Source organism: Pygocentrus nattereri, chromosome 23 (assembly GCF_015220715.1).
Source record: "Pygocentrus nattereri isolate fPygNat1 chromosome 23, fPygNat1.pri, whole genome shotgun sequence".
Lineage (NCBI taxonomy): Eukaryota > Metazoa > Chordata > Actinopteri > Characiformes > Serrasalmidae > Pygocentrus > Pygocentrus nattereri.
Window position 1 is genome coordinate 18,519,946 of NC_051233.1, and position 17,288 is coordinate 18,537,233.

At 37.2% G+C, this 17,288-nt stretch overlaps 1 long non-coding RNA gene across 1 annotated transcript in view; it reads left to right on the forward strand.

The window, feature by feature from the left end:
- The first annotated feature begins 3,418 nt into the window (after nucleotides 1-3,418).
- LOC119262215 overlaps nucleotides 3,419-17,288 on the forward strand; it is a 63,797-nt gene continuing 49,927 nt past the window's right edge. Inside the window, exons 1-2 of the long non-coding RNA XR_005129485.1 lie at nucleotides 3,419-3,552; nucleotides 5,051-5,216. This is a non-coding gene — a long non-coding RNA (uncharacterized LOC119262215). The remainder of the gene's footprint in view (nucleotides 3,553-5,050; nucleotides 5,217-17,288) is intronic.

A 17,288-nucleotide genomic window follows, 5' to 3' on the forward strand; every position in this document is an offset into this window, starting at 1 on the left:
TGGCCAGCAGGCTAACGGACTCACACACCACAGGGCATGAATGCTTATAGAAATGCAGTTAGCCAACATAAATGTGCCTGTATCTGTATCAGTTGTTGAAGCTAGTCTTTTAAACATTTACCAAATGTTCTATCTTCTACAGCCACTGCTGCTTCTGGTTCTCAATTGATGAGGAATTGTCCCAGTTACTTTCATTTATAGTGTCTTTGTGGTATAGCTCTTTGTAATATTATTACATATTACGCTAAATATTTTATTACGTCTTTTAGCACAAGACATTGTCAATATTATGTATTTTGACATGTATTTGACATACTTGCTTTGCTTTTTTCTTTACTTTGCAAAACTGTTGCATGAAAACAATAGAACTTTAAAGATTGTGCGTTTTTCTAAAAAAAAAACAGTACAGTGTTATTCACAGTAATCTGTTCTTTCTTGTATTGCTTTGCATATACCTGTTTTCCTTGTTACTTTGTAGATTTATTTTGATACTGTTTACTGTTTGTTCAGTATTCTTTATCCTTATGCTTTCTATGGTATTTATTACTAGTTTTACTCACTTATTCCTTCATTGTACATGCAGTCATGAGGAATCCAATGACAAAGAAAGTGACCAGAGACCTCCACATCTGTCAAGTGCTGAATATTTTTAACAGGTAGGATTCAGATGTTCATTCTCTCTCCCAAACCTACTCTACATATATGCTCACTGGCTATTTTTACAGTACTCCTGACTTACAGACTGGAGTCCATCTGTTTCTTTGTATACAGTGTGTTTGTGTTGGTCATCCTCTAGTCCTTCAGCGGTGGACTAATCTCAGTCCAGCAGTGACACTGAGGTGATTAAAGCATTGCTGTATCTGATACACTAGTACCACACTTACTATGACAGTGCCTCTGCAGTGCTGAGAATTAACCAATAATACCTGCTTTGTGGTGGTCTGGGTGGGTCCTGATCATCAAAGAATGATGTGAAAAGGGGCTAAAAAAATATGCAGAGAAAAAAAATCTGCTACAATTTGCAGTTGCAGAACAACAAAGTGCACATATTTATTTAATGTTCCTGATTCAATAGAAAAGTAAGTAAATAAAGTGACCAGTAATTATATACATACACTCACTGGCCACTTTATTAGATACACTTTGCTAGTAAAAGGGTGGACCCACTTATGCCTTCAGAACTGCCTTAATTCTTTGTGGCATACATTCATCAAGGTGTTGGAAAAATTCCTCAGAGATTTTAGTTGGTTAACACACATTTTAACACATTTTTTTCTGAGGTAGGTTTCTCTGATATCCTGACATAAGACAAGCATTTTGAGTAAGTTCTGAGGTTTATGCTTCTTCTTCTTGCTTTGTGTTGCTTCACTAAACATGTCACAGACAGAAAGTTGTAACAGAATTAACTTCAATTAAGTAATATACCTAAACTCAACAGTTGTTGACATATCAGCTGAAATGTACATCATAATTATTATAATTAGAAAAAGATTTTTCAAGGATTCTTCATGAATTTGGCTAACTAGTATATTAATTTCCAAAACTAGCTAGTAATGGTCATTTTTAGACTGATGGAACTTATATATGAATTTATTGTAGAGCATTACAGAATGCACCTCACTATCTCAAACTCTGCAGCATGCAGTGATGGATACAGTTTTGTTCTAAAATACAAATAAATGTAAATTTAAAGTATAAATATGAACTTCACTAACTAACTTTTGTTTCTTTGAATTTTCCATTTCCATTAGAAATACACAGCAGCATAGTCCAAATTTGAACCAGACAGAGGGAATTATTAAGAAGTATGCATACATCCCTTCTAATTAGTCAGTTTGGTTATTTTAGTCACTCCCATTATTAACAGCTGCTTTAAATTAAGCATGCAGCTATGCAATATCCATAGCCAAACAGTAGTAGTAGAGCTCAGTGACATTCAATGTGGCACTGTCATTGGATGCCACCTTTCCAACAAGTAATTTCATAATATTTCTGACCTGCTAGAACTGTCCTGGTCAACTGCAAGTGCTGTTATTGTAAAGTGGAAACATTTAGAAATGACAACAGCACAGAAAGGATGCCTTAGGCACCACCAAAATGGACTGCCACTCATTAAAAACTGTCTGTCCTCAGTTACAACACTCACTACTGACTTACAAACTACTTCTGGAAGCAACTTCAGCACAAGGTTTGTATGGTTGAGTAGCACCACACATTTTAAGATTACCATGTTCAATGCCAAGACATTGACTAGAAGGGTGTATAGCACGTATTCTGGATGGATCACACTTCACTATCTCGCAGTCTGAAAGATACATTTGGGTTTGGAAGATGCCAGGAAAACTCTGACTACCTACCTACCTGCATAGTGGCAACTGTAAAGTTTGGTGAAGGAGGAATATTGATATGTGGCTGTTTGTCTTGGTTTGGACTGGGCCCATTACTTCCCAATGAAGAGATTTGTTAAAAGAGAGCATGCGATGGGATTCTAGAAAATTGGTTGCCTGAGAATTGGTTGCCAAAGAATTGGTTGTGTGGCTGCATTTTAATTCTGAGAACTTGGTTTAGTTTTATGAGTGAGGGAACACGCTGAGCTGCACCTGCAATTTAAATGTAACTAGATGTAACCAGAAATTTGTTGTATTAAATGAGAGCTTTAGTGCAGCCTATTAAAGCAAATCTATTCTGTTCACACGTAGACATATTAAACAGAATATCCTTGCAGATTCTCAGATCTCAAATATCATGTTTAAGGATTATGTTTCAAACATTTAAAATGATACTTTTCCAACTTTTTCTGAAATAAATGATACATTTAGCTCTATGTAACTTTTCCTACTAAACTATTTAATGAAATAACTCATCAAAATGATGAGATAATAAAAATGTAAAAAGCCTGCTGTTTTTATGAAACAGTTACAGTATTTGTAGTCACACCATTTGAAACCAGCCTTCTCATTTTTCACCTTTATTACTAGTCAGACATTTAGAGACGGTCCCTAAACTCAGAGCTGCTGGTGTGACAAGCAGCTAGGCTAGATGATCTGTTTGAAAAGCCATAACAGAAAAAATGGAATGATATATTTAACACCGAGCTCCTTTTTTTCTATCAGTCTGAATGTAGAAGGCTGTCAGAGAGAGTGTACGTTACATTTCAAAGGTATTAAGAGTGTTAAATTCAACACATTTTGTCTTTTGTGTGTTTATAAGCCTCTCTCGCTTGTGCCTCCGCTGCTTCCTGTACTGTATTCCGGGAACGAGAGGGAACATCAAGAAAGAGAGAAATCTATGAAAAGCCTCCCAAGGGTAGAGGTTGTTTCCTAGGCAACGAGCCGCTGATTGGCTGCGCTAGAAGAGGAGCGTTCAGTGTCGTGTGTGTGTGTGTGTGTGTGTGTGTGTGTGAGCGAGAAAACGGTGATGAACGCAGCATTGATGTGTGCAAAGAAAAATGCTGTTAAGAACGCTGCGTTATTGCGGATGCAACTGGTTTATTCCACATTACTTTTCATAGCCTGTGCTTTAGTGCTTAGAAATTGTCAATGACATGTGAAGGTGAGTGCGTGTGTATGTGTGTGTGTATATGTATGAGGGGGAGGGGGGGGGGGCATTGTCTGATGCCCTGTGAAGGCGAACAACGTCTTGAAAACTTTAATTTCACACAGTACCTCCCAATCAAAAAATACATTCTTTTTAGATTTGAGACTATAAACACAACACTGTGCAATGCATTCAGTTTTCATTTGTCTAATAAGGCTGTATTGATTCATAAAATGTAGAATTTGATCCCATACTGTACTAAAATGACTTGATTTGATACATTTTTCAATGTATAGGGAGTGGAAATGGCTGCAAATATGCGTGAGTTTCCCATGTTCAGCTTATTAGAACATTTAGCATGATAAAAGTACAATAAAAAACAAAAGCTTTGCTCTGTAATTTCCCACTGTAATGCTCTAGCTATGAACTAATATGTTAGTCCTGGCTAACACCATAGCCACAAACTAGCTACCACACAATTCAACACCACAGTGCAATATGATAGGTTGTATTGTTACATCCCTATTATCTAAAACACATCTAATACATTATTGTAAACTTTTTCTTTAGTCTGGTTAGTGGTTATAGTTTCAACTTTATAATTAAAATGAAATGAACATGGAACTATTCATCTCTTAAATGATGTCTGCTCAATTTCACATGCTATAGGCCTTAAAAGCAAACGCAGAATTACAGCTGTTGCACAACACAATTTATTTGCATGACAGTAAATTCATTTGACCATGTATACAATAGATGATATTTTGCACACCAAGCGCAATTTTTCCAAACGTTGAAAATGCAACTTTAAATGACTTGCAACAAACGACCTTTGTGTTATTCTCCTCTCTTCTTTTGCATTACAAATAAAATTGCAAAAAAAAAAAAACTAAAAATGCACAGTTCGCATTTGCATGTCAGAGAATGTTTTCTAATCAGCTATATGTTTCGCTCGATGATGGGTTGTGGTGAGAGGGTGAGGTAAAACAGTGATGTAATCGAAATTCACAAGACGCTCTGAAAGGAGACAAAAATCACTGCAATCTCATAAAAGATTATGCAAAAACAAGATGATGAGTCTTGCTTAATATTATCAGGGGCATGAGATGCATTTTGATCTGGTTTACTTAAAAAGGCACATATCATGGAAAACTACATTTTTCTCAATTAAAGTTTCAAAACTTTAGTTCACCTTCCAATCCATACAGTCCAAATATGGAATCTAAACTGCAAAAAAACAGCACATGTTGAACTTACTATTTCCGTGATGTCAAGAAAATCAACCCATTTACATACTGTATATCCATACTGTAGCCTACAGTGGTTTAGCCCTGTCCATTTATTCAATAAAGATATAAGACAGAGCTCAGTTTTGCCAAGATAATAACGCTCATGTCAAGGCTCAGACTAAGAGCCTTCTTGGTTTTCATGCTGTGAGTAACCCTTTCAGATTTTATCTGGGCCAGAAGTATCTCAGGTCTCATTTTTGTCCAATGTTTTTTTTTGTTTTAAGGAGAATCATCAAGAAGTCTTCTGAGCCATAAAAAATTAACAGTTAAGCAGTGAAGTGTTTCTCTGGGACCAAGCTGGGAGAGTGAAGGCTAGAACATGCTGCCTCCAAGATGTGTGAAGCCAGCCGTCACATCTTTTCCATACTGCTGCTAACAGGACGGCTGAAGGTGCTTGGAGGAGAACACTAACTGCTAATTTCTTTACGTCAGACACGTATGTTGGCTAGCATCATGCTAAGTAATGGTGGGGGAAGAGTGGCCATCCTGCCCACCTAAGAGAGCTGATATTTGTATGCTGGTTGCCTAATCAAAGATGAAACAGTGGCATAATTGGCTGAATTGCAATAGAAGAACAATTTGAACAAGTGGATGGTACTTTCTAGAATCATTTTTGTAAATGAGAACCTTACAGAGCCTTAAAACTCAACATAATGAAGCTTCTATACCCATGACCTTTTTGTCCTACCTTTATATTTAAGAGCGTAATATACATTATAGTGGTGGTTCTGAGGTTTTTTCCTATTGTCTTATGAATAAGGAAGTATAATTGTACAGAGAAGTCTGACCTTGGTTACTCATAGTGGTGGTTTGCATAGATCTAGTTTGTTGAGTACTGGTTTTTCTGGCTCTGTTGCGAAAGCCTGCAGCAGTGGAATGTGGTCAGGCTGAAATGCTTCTTCTGAGGAAGGCAGTGACTATTTCACTCCAGACAGTTTTTCGGTTGCATCTGTCATACAATAAAGCTCGGACAGGCTTTAGCAGCAGAACACCTGCACAGAGTGTTACCCTGATTTGGACGAACTGCCATTATGTTTGTATGAGTTTGAAGAAAAGCCTGACCTAAACAAAAGCCAGTTTCCTCCACTGTAAGAGAGGAAATAAATATCTGACCTCAGAGCTACATTTTTGTTTAATGACATGTTTTGCTTAAAGCCACAATCTGGGATTTATAAAGATATTTTTGTTCATTTGTTTTCATGTGCCAACAACTGTCATACCCAATTATGCACCTAAATGTCAGAGACAGTAACTGTAATGTTTAGAGGTTAAGAAAATACAGATAACATATTTAGAGTTTCCTTTCTTTATATTATCTGCTGTTTCTACATTCAGAGCTTACACTCATAACCTTATGTCTGGTGTTGGATGCTGTTTTGGTGTCCCTTATTGTGACTTTTTAGGTGTTTGGGTTAAAATAATTGGCTTTCAGTCGTTAATGTGGAGCTTAATCATCAACCTTCCGTTCTAGTAGAATTCAGCAGGAGAAACCTATCACCATTCCACTTAGGGCTGTATAAATCAGGCTAAATATGAGTAAATCTATTATATCGAAATTAAAATATGCTTTTCAGTATATTAAAAGGGCAAAGGTTTGTGAATATGCTTATGGTTTTAAATGCTGATTTGCATTATTTTGACCAAATTACTTTTGTCAGATTGCATGAAAACCTTGATTTATCAAAATACCGACAGAAAGGTTCACCCTTCTTACAGCGCTCATTTGTATATTGTAGCCTAATGTTACAATACTAATTAACAAAAAGTATATTGTGCAGCCCAAATCTTAAGACCTAATTACTAAATAATTGTCATTCACATTACTTGGCCAAAAGTATGTGAACAGCTTTTCTAATTAAATGTTTGGTTATTTCAGCCATACCCATTGCTAACAGGTGCATAAAAGTAAGCATACAGCAATGCACTTGCAGGAGAAGGGGGCCTGAAGAGCTCTGAAACTTTCACTGTAGCAGTGTTATTTATATGTTAATATTCCATATTGAGCAGCAAACTGCCTCTGGAAGCAACGTCAACACAAGAACTGTTCATCAGGAGTTTTATGAATTAGGTTTACAAGGCTAAGCAACCACACACAAGCCTGCAATCATCTTGCCAACTGTTACACCACCTTCACGATGAACTGGAACTCAAACTGTGAGCCAGGCCTAATCGCTGAACATCAGTGCTTAACTTCACCAGTGCTCTTGTGGCTAAGTGAATACTTGCAGTCATGCCCCAAAATCTGTAGAGGCTGCTTAATAAAAAACAGAATACGATGATTTGCAAATCCTTTTCAACTTATATTCAATTGAATACACTACAAAGACAAGATATTTAATGTTCAAACGGATAAACTTTATTGTTCTTTGCAAATATTCACTCATTTTGAATTTGATGCCTGCAACACGTTCCAAAGAAGTTGGGACAGGGGCATGTTTACCACTGTGTTACATCACCTTTCCTTTTAACAACACTCAGTAAGCATTTGGGAACTGAGGACACTAATTGTTGAAGCTTTGTAGGTGGAATTCTTTCCCATTCTTGCTTGATGTACAACTTCAGTTGCTCAACAGTCCGGGGTCTCCGTTGCTGTGTTTTGCGCTTCATAATGCGCCACAGCCCTGCGATGGACTGGCGACCTGTCCAGGGTGTATCCTGCCTTCTGCCCGAAGACTGCTGGGATAGGCTCCAGCACCCTCCGCGACCCTGACGGAGAAGTGGCTTAGAAAATGGATGGATGGATGGATGGATGGATCAATGGATGGATGGATGGATGGATAATGCGCCACACATTTTCAATGGGAGACAGGTCTGGACTGCAGGCAGGCCAGTCTAGTACCTGCACTCTTTTGCTACGAAGCCACGCTGTTGTAACACGTGCAGAATGTAGCTTGGTATTGTCTTGCTGAAATAAGCAGGGACGTCCCTGAAAAAGACGTTGCTTGGATTGCAGCATATGTTGCTCTGAAACCTGTATATACCTTTCAGCATTAATGGTGACTTCACAGATTGATAACAATCCGGACAGTCCTTTTCTTCATTGGCCCGGAAGACACGACATCCATGATTTTCCATGATGTTTTTTGAGCATTCCTCAACTTTCCCAGTCTTTTGTTGCCCCTGTCCCAATGTCTTTGTAATGTGTTGCAGGCATCAAATTCAAAATGAGGGAATATTTGCAGAAAACAATAAAGTTTATCCGTTTGAACATTAAATATCTTGTCTTTGTAGTGTGTTCAATTGAATATAGGTTGAAAAGGATTTGCAAATCATCATTCTGTTTTTAATTATGTTTTACACAATGTCCTAACTTCATTGGAATTGGGGTTGTAATATAAAGTACTTCAATTATTAACCTACATTAGAGCATCTACTGTTGATACATAGAAGCAGTGAGAAAACAAGAAAACGACCTAAAGAATCTAGTTTTTTTGATTATTCATTCAAGTTCATTTTTGAATGAGGGATCTGGTATCTTACTAAATCTCCCCTCATATCCTGTGCTAATAAACAAAACCACAAGATATTCCAAACCCTTCTTTAATAGCCTGTTGTCTCTCTGAGGTCTATAATTGCTGGACCACTCATCAAGTCCAATCGGCAACCTGTCATCACGTGACCAGAGAGAGAAAGGGAAGGCTGGCTATGTCTTCATTGATGAGCGAAGCTCCACCAATCACAAGGGGCTATACTACCCTGCTGCTCCCAGCTGTCTTCGTTTCCTTGGCGATTGGCTGGGGTGGGAAAAAATGACGATGTGTATCGATCCACCGGGCCGCGTCTCCCTGGAGACGGGCATCTGCTGCCATCCTCAAAGAGGAACTAAGGCAAGCAGAACAGCACAAGGTGGGGGGAAAGGTTTCACGGTTGCACAAAGGTTTGGTGATGTGTGGCAGGTGCCCATCATGAGAGTGTGTGATTCGTGTGTCTGGGTAGGTGAGCATGCGTAACCGAGTGTGACAGGAGCAGACACAGACATTGATTTGCGTACACTTGACTGCATATTCTTGCCTTTATAAAGGGATAAAAAACGATCATGATACACTCTTAAAAATAAATCTGCCCAACAGAGTTCTTTGGAGATTCCTTAAAAGGATGGCTCTTGAGGCCACCAAATGTGCTTCTTTATGATATTGTTCCACCCTCTTTGGCACCTTTATTTTTAAGAGTGAAGACTACCAGCAAATAGAACAGAGAAGTACTATAGTGATGTAGAGGTTTTAGAACCTACTAGCCATTCCAGTCACAATCAGGGAAGAACTCTCCAGCAGGCTTGGTGGTGATACTGATGTTACACCAAAACCACATGTTCTAATTTTGATATTGTATCAAATTATATTTATTTATTATTTATTATTATTTATTTATTATTATAGAAATGACACAGGAACTACACACACACACATATATATATATATATATATATATATATATATATATATATATATATATATATATATATATATATATATATATATATGTGTTGCCCCAGAATGCTTTGGTTACTGGCTTTTAATGCACAGCCATTTAAACTATTACAAATCAACAGCATCAGAGGTAACACAGTACAAAGTAACACATTACAGTAATGTGATTACTTCATCCTGAAACAAAGTACTAGTGTAATACTTTATAATATAAATTCTTGCAATCACATTACAGTTACTGACTTAATAAAAAGGACATTGTTTGCCTCACTCATATATCCCAGAGCAATGTTAATTGCATGTGATGCACTTGAAACATAAATTTCCTCTATGTAGATCATCCATGCTCCCCTAATATGTAATGTGCAAGCATGTGTGTTACCTGCATTTACTGAATATGAACGTAAGCAGCACAGCACAAGCACAGGAGGCACTCTGAACTCAGCAAGCAATATGTCAAAGCATCTACCCATACTAGTATAATACTAAAGAATAACGATCCCCGTGCTAAAGGAAAGAAAGCTGCAACTTCACTTAAACAGACTAGACTCAAGTCACATTTAGGAACAGTTTATTTCAAGGCAGCAGTTTATGAACTTTTTTTTTTTTAGCACCATCAGCTGTCATAATTCCAGTCAATTATAACTGGCTTTGTGTTTCACAAAATCAGGGAAACTGACAGAATGTGTGCTGCGATTAACTATTCTTTTCTAAATAAAGTCCTGAAAGGACTACTGGATGTTACCTTGTACCTTCTAGTTGGTATAGATTTGTATGGGTTTTAGAGAACCACATATAAGTAATGCGTAATGAGATACATTTTTTTTCTGGGAAGTAATAAGCAACACAATCTCATTACAGTTTGAGAAAAGTAATTAGTATTATGGTAGCAAAATGGATAACTACCCCAACACTATGAACCACAATGTTTGAGTTTATTAGCACTTGGAAGATGTTGTAATTTTATAATCTTATTTTGTATAACTGTCTAAAATAAGCTAGATATCTTATTAAAAGAGCAGGTTTAAAACTTGTTTTCATAATTTCTTTACATTGAAACAACTCAGAAGGGCAGACCCAAAGCCATTAATACAGAATGTACATTGAATGTAAAAGTTATTAATTATATCTCTAACTATGTAATTAATTGTGTTGTAACAACGTGTTGTAACATCTCTAGACTTCTAAGAGATAGGAATATTCTGATTCACAAAGATCAGTGATTGCAATAAACAGAATGTGAAAAGAGAAAAAAGTAAAGTACAAATAAACATTTACATAGGAAATAATTACATTAAAATATGTTAAATCATAAAATAAATACCAGATCAATACCAATAGCTGCAAAATTTGAATAGCAGCATATTTAAAATCCTGATGCCCACAAGTCTGCATAGTTTTGTGTGTGTGTGTAAGTTTACCATCATTATGGTTTCCCAGAGCCAGCTGTATGTGGCTGCAGTAAGCAGATACAGGACACAGCGAACCCGTTCACCTCTCTTTGACGGACGTGCTCAGCTCCTCCCATTACCCTGTTCTCTGTGACATCACCTTTCTAGCCTGGCCTTAGAGCAGTGAGTTGGGTCTGCTGGCAGCTCTATAGGGTTAGAGACCATTATAACAAAGGAGGTTATAGCAAGTCTGTGAGATTATATTTGGAGTACTAATTGAGACTGTAAACCAATAATAGGCCACTGCTTCTTCTTCTTCTTTCGGCTGCTCCCTTTAGGGGTTGCCACAGCGGATCATCTGCCTCCATCTTGCCCTATCCACTGCCTCCTCTACTTTCACACCAATCACCTCCATGTCCACCTTCACTACATCCATAAACCTTCTCTGAGGTCTACAATAGGCCACTGCTTATATTATAATAATTCTATTATATATTATATTTTATCACTGTTGTGAGAAGAAAACATTGTATCTCAATTATTTAAATTTGTTTTTACTTTTGACAGTTTGAAAATACCTGAAAATACATTTACATTGTTTGTTAATTTCATGATGATTGGACCAAAAGAAATGACCCAAAATAACTTAGAAAAAAGTTTGGTTCCATTGAATTACATTGAAATTAAAGTTTTTTCCTTCTCCACTGTTATTTCCTAAATATGTTGGTAATACTGAGGCTTTACCTCCTGAAGTCCTAAACAATGGGAGAGCTCACTTGGCTGTATCTGCCTAAATACCGCAAAGAAATATTCTGATTGGACAAATTTCAATGGGGCTTTTCCCAAATTTTAACCCTTTTGTTTCCATCCAAAACTTGGCAGTGACATAAAGGTATTACTACAATATTTGCACACTTAAAAATAATAACAATAAAAATTAAAACAGTTAAAAGTAAGCATGATGATTCTGTGAAATAAAAATCAACAAAAAAAGCTTTTAGTTACAAGAAATGGTCTCTGATCCAGACATTTCCCCTCTGAGTATATCCACATTATTGATTAGCATATCATACACACATATGTGCAGAATGTACTTCATATACATATTTAACACATTTAATATGCCCACTTTGAATAGCAAGTTCGCCAAGGCTGTTTGTGTGGTTGTTTTCTTTGTGTTGAAGAATGGAACGGGAGCCTTATGGTACAGAAGAGCCACTTTTAGCCCATTGCTAAGTGGTGCATACGTAAATGTCTGCCCAGCCGTGTGGTGAGCTAAATACTTAGCATTTGTCTCAGAGCCATTTGGGCCACTTCACAAGCGGAGATGCAGTTGTAGGCTTTTATGATCAGAATATGTGCATCCACTGACTTACTTCATCATACATCAACTTAGCACTGTTGATATGGGAAGGTTCTCTAAGAACTGGCTATTGGCTATAAGTAATTTGGGAAATAAGGTTGCCAAAACTGGTTTCTATTCTATTCTATTAGGACAGTACTCTGTATTATTCTATCATCCCATTTTACTAATTGGACCCGATGTATTTGAATTCAATTAATTAAGTGACAGTGTACAGGCTTAGGGATCCAGTGACCCCTCTGGTCTAACTAAGACATTCAAGGAGGTTTTATATCCATATATCAGCAACATACTGCACTTGTCAAATGTCATCTAAGCAATTCCTTATATGCAAGACATATACAACACCTCACAGCTATGAAAAGCTAATGAACAAATTATGCATTATAAACAGACTTTTAGCATCATGACCAGTAACAGCAAAGTAACACTCTAAGAATGTTTACCTCTGTTTTTTAATGCAACAGACATTTTAATTAGTCAGGCTTTCTCTCTCTTAATTATAGACTAGCACACATTTCAAGATGGTCCAGACTTGTGGTCTAATTCTTTTTAATACTGGGCAAGCGGGCCCACTACCATGGACTGTTGTGCTAGCTGACTTGCATGGTCTTGCGATGTTATTAGCACTAATGAAGAGATCTAAACAGCATTGAAAAATAATCCTTTATTAAGATAATCCTTTATTATTCCCACAACAGGGAAATTCTCAATGAAAGTGTATACAGTCTACTTACTCGGTTTGCTGGCGACCAGCAATATTTGTTGTTGTTTCCAGTTTGTTTCATAAGCATGACACAGTTTCCTGTCAATAACAAATATTTGTTAAGCCTTGAGTTCATGTACTTACTATTTGTTTGTGTATTTTGTCATTTGCATTTCAAATAAGTCTAATATCAGTTTGTTTCTAAGTTTTTAATATAGCATCTTTTTTTCAAATGATCATACATGTCTGATAAAACCTCTTATATGCCAAGAAAAAAAATCTTTATACTAGTGTACAGTGGTGCTTGAAAGTTTGTGAACTTTTTAGAATTTTCTATATTTCTGCATACATATGACCTAAAACATCATCAAATTTTCACACAAATCCTAAAAGTTGATAAAGCGAACCCAGTTAAACAAATGACACAAAAACATTGTACTTGGACTTGTTTATTGAGGAAAATTATCCAATATTACATATTTGTGAGTGGCAAAAGTATGTGAACCTTTGCTTTCAGTATCTGGTGTGACCCCTCTGTGCAGCAATAACTGCAACTAAACGTTTCCGGTAGCTGTTGATCAGTCCTGCACACCAGCTTGGAGGAATTTTAGCCCATTCCTCCATACAGAACAACTTCAACTCTGAGATGTTGGTGGGTTTCCTCACATTAACTGCTCGCTTCAGGTTCTTCCACAACATTTAGATGGGATTAAGGTCAGGACTTTAACTTGGCCAGTCCAAAACATTAACTTTATTCTTCTTTAACCATTTTTGGTAGAACGACTTTTGTGCTTAGGGTCCTTGTCTTGCTGCATGACACACCTTCTCTTGAGATTCAGTTCATGGACAGATGTCCTGACATTTTCCTTTAGAATTCTCTGATATAACTCAGAATTCATTGTTCCATCAAGGATGGCAAGCTGTCCTGGCCCAGATGCAGCAAAACAGGCTCAAACCATGATACTACCACCACCATGTTTCACAGATGGGATAAGGTTCTTATGCAGGAATGCAGTGTTTTCCTTTCTCCAAACATAACGCTTTTCATTTAAACAAAAAAGTTCTATTTTGGTCTCATCCATCCACAAAACATTCTTCCAATAGCCTTCTGGCTTATCCATGTGATCTTTAGCAAACTGCAGATGAGCAGTGAAAAATGTTCTTTTTGGAGAGAAGTGGCTTTCTCCTTGCAACTCTGCCATGCACACCACTGTTGTTCAGTATTCTCCTGATGGTGGACTCATGAACTAATGTAAGAGAGGCCTTCAATTGCTTAGAAGTTACCCTGGGGTCCTTTGTGACCTCGCTGACTATTACACGCCTTGCTCTTGGAGTGATCTTTGTTGGTCGACCATTCCTGGGGAGGGAAACTATGGTCTTGAATTTCCTCCATTTGTACACAGTCTGACTGTGGATTGGTGGAGTCCAAACTCTTTAGAGATGGTTTTGTAACCTTTTCCAGCCTGATGAGCATCAACAACTCTTTTTCTGAGGTCCTCAGAAATCTCCTATGTTCGGGCCATGATACACTTCCATATACATGTGTTGTGAAGAGCAGACTTTGATAGATCCCTGTTCTTTAAATAAAACAGGGTGCCCACTCACACCTGAATGTCATCCCATTGACTGAAAACACCTGACTCTTGATTCACCTTTAAATTAACTGCTAATCCTACAGGTTCATATACTTTTGCCACTCACAAATATGTAATATTGGATAATTTTCCTCAATAAACAAGTCCAAGTATAATGTTTTTGTGTCATTTGTTCAACTGGGTTTGCTTTATCTACTTTTAGGATTTGTGTGACAATGTGATGATGTTTTAGCCAGGATATTTATGCAGAAATATAGACAATTCTAAAGGGTTCACAAACTTTCAAGCACCACTGTACACTAGTATAAATCACAAGATTTTTTTTTCTTGGCATATAAGAGGTTTTATCAGACATGTATGATCATTTGAAAAAAAGATGCTTCATCTACTGCAAATCTAATCTAATCTTAACTTGACCTTCATCTACTGGAAGCAAATCTAATCTAATCTTAACTTGAGCTCCTCCAGTTTATCTCAGTGCCATGTTACAGTTGTTGATTTGCTACTAGCTTCATGCTTCAGCTACAAGCTAACTCCACAGTTTGCTCCTTTATTGCTTGGGTTAACTGGTTTCCACAAGTTACAATATACGGACCATGTGCTGATGCACTGTTGTCATGATGCAGATACTACAGAAATTTCACACAGGATCTAATGTGATCTAGTCCAGTAGCAACAGTTTTACACATGTAAGTTGTTCTGGTGGTTTTGATGCACTGAATTGTTGTTGACTACTAGTGCTGTAATGAGTTTTTAGACCTAAACCCAAAGAGTAAACTGTGCAGTTTGTAAAACAACTAAGCTCTGAGATATTTCATTAAAGGCCTTTTAAATGTTTGACGACCTTCTGAATGTAAGGCAAGCACACATCAATAAAAAAGGCATACAGACCATTGTGCTTCAGAATATAAACTAATGAAAACTGAAAGATGTTGAAGTTAATAGTTCTTGATGGGAATAGTATTGAAAGAGACAGCAGATGAAAATAGAGTATTGCTGCCTACTGTGGAAAGAGGTGGTTGTATAGTGGGGAAAAGCCATGAGTATATAAAAGTAAAGAAGCAGGCCAGTCTCTATTGAGAGATCATTAAAAAATCCAGCCAATAACATTAGCAACACAGAACCCACACACAAAAAGAGAGACAAAAAGGGTTGTGATGAATAATTCTGTAAACAGTACATTGGTAGGAAAGCCTGTGAGAAATGAGGAAATGCGCTTACTGAGAACAGAGGCGATGTGTAAGTTAATAATAACTATTCACAAGTATAACACTAACTAACTAGCTGCTTGATCTATCTATGCTCTGTTTATTATTAGCAACTGTTGCAGGGTTGGACAAACTTTACAGAATATTGGCAAAACCCATAGATATATAATATGGATCTGTAGCACAACAAATTTACTGTATGGTACTGTTTATAAGGTTATAGGACACCTAAATACGTTTGTCATGACAACTGACATAACCCTACTTAAATGCTTATAAATGCTTATTCCAAAAGCCATTGTTTGCTATTAAGGTTACATTTGCCAATTTGGATCAAAGTTTGTGAAAGTATCCTTTATGACAAATTATACCTATTGAAATAAGCTTTTATAAAACGTGTCAGTTGTCATGACAAGCCTATGTAGGTGTCATGTAGCCTTATAAACAGTACCCTACAGTAAAGTGTTACCCAATTTTTTTGTCAAAATGTAAATTATTTTTACCATTATAATGTTACAGTGTTACACTACACTAACTTTCTGAATTGCTACATTATTGAGTTGGGCTATGTTGTAACTAACAAAAACTAAGGATATGGATGAATATGTTGGCACATCATCCACCGAGGACAAAAGAAATCTAGAAAATAACATATCTCTGTCAGCGTCCAGTGAATAACTCTATTAGCTCATTAGCTCATCTAAACAGTCACCGACTGTTACTCATCCAACGTGAAACATCTGCTGATTTTTTTGGTTATTTTTGAATAAAAAAGCATCTTTTCAAGTGTATTCCCCTTCATGCTGGTACCTGAAAAGGTAAACCTACAGCCTGCAATAATGTCAGCCGAAGTCCCCTTTTGTTTGCTCCCTTTTTTTTCTTTCCCAGATTTCCTTCCCCCATTAATTAGCCCCTACAGACGCTTGAGGCATTCTAAATTTAGATTGACTTCTGTGCTATAGGTTTCATTAGGTTTTGCCAATGTGCTTCAATGCTTGTCAAACATAGCAACAGTAGCTACAATAGAACACATTTCATAGGCTAGATTGTGGATAGGTCAGTTAGGAAATGACCTAGTTTTTGCAGTTGTATGGGCAATTTCTGTATGCACACATACAGGACTGTCATTTCCAGCAATACAGCAATATTGGGAATTTTGTCATACCTGTTAAATTTAACCTTAAGAAGGTGCTTCAGTTTTTGAAAGTCAACATGAATCAAAACTTAAAATGCATTTTCCTTCTTCACTTTATAAAGTATGTGGACACCTGAATATTACACCTATATAAACTTGTTGGCCATCCCATTCCAAACTATGGACATTAGTACACAGTTGACACCTGTTTGGGGTGAAATAAACCTCTACTTTTCTGGAAAAATGTTCCATAAGAATTTGGAAGGTGTCTGAGGGAATTTGTGAGGTCAGGCACAGAAGTTGAGAAGGCCATATCCCATAGGTTTTCAGTTGGTTTGGGGTCAGAGCTCTTTGCAGGCCACTGGAGTTCCTGCACACCAAATCATGTCTTAATGCTACTCGGGGCATAGTCATGCTGGAACAGGACAGGGATTTTACCACTCTTACTCTTCACTGCAACTAAGGAGTCAAACCCTGAAAAACAGTGCCAGACCATTATCCCTCCTCCACCAAAATTTAGTGTAGGTAGAGTTCTCCTGACTTGCACCAGCCCAGATCCAGTAGACTGCCAGATATGTGAAGGGTGATTCATTACTGCAAAGAAAACGTTTCCACTGATTCCACAGAGTCTAGTGGC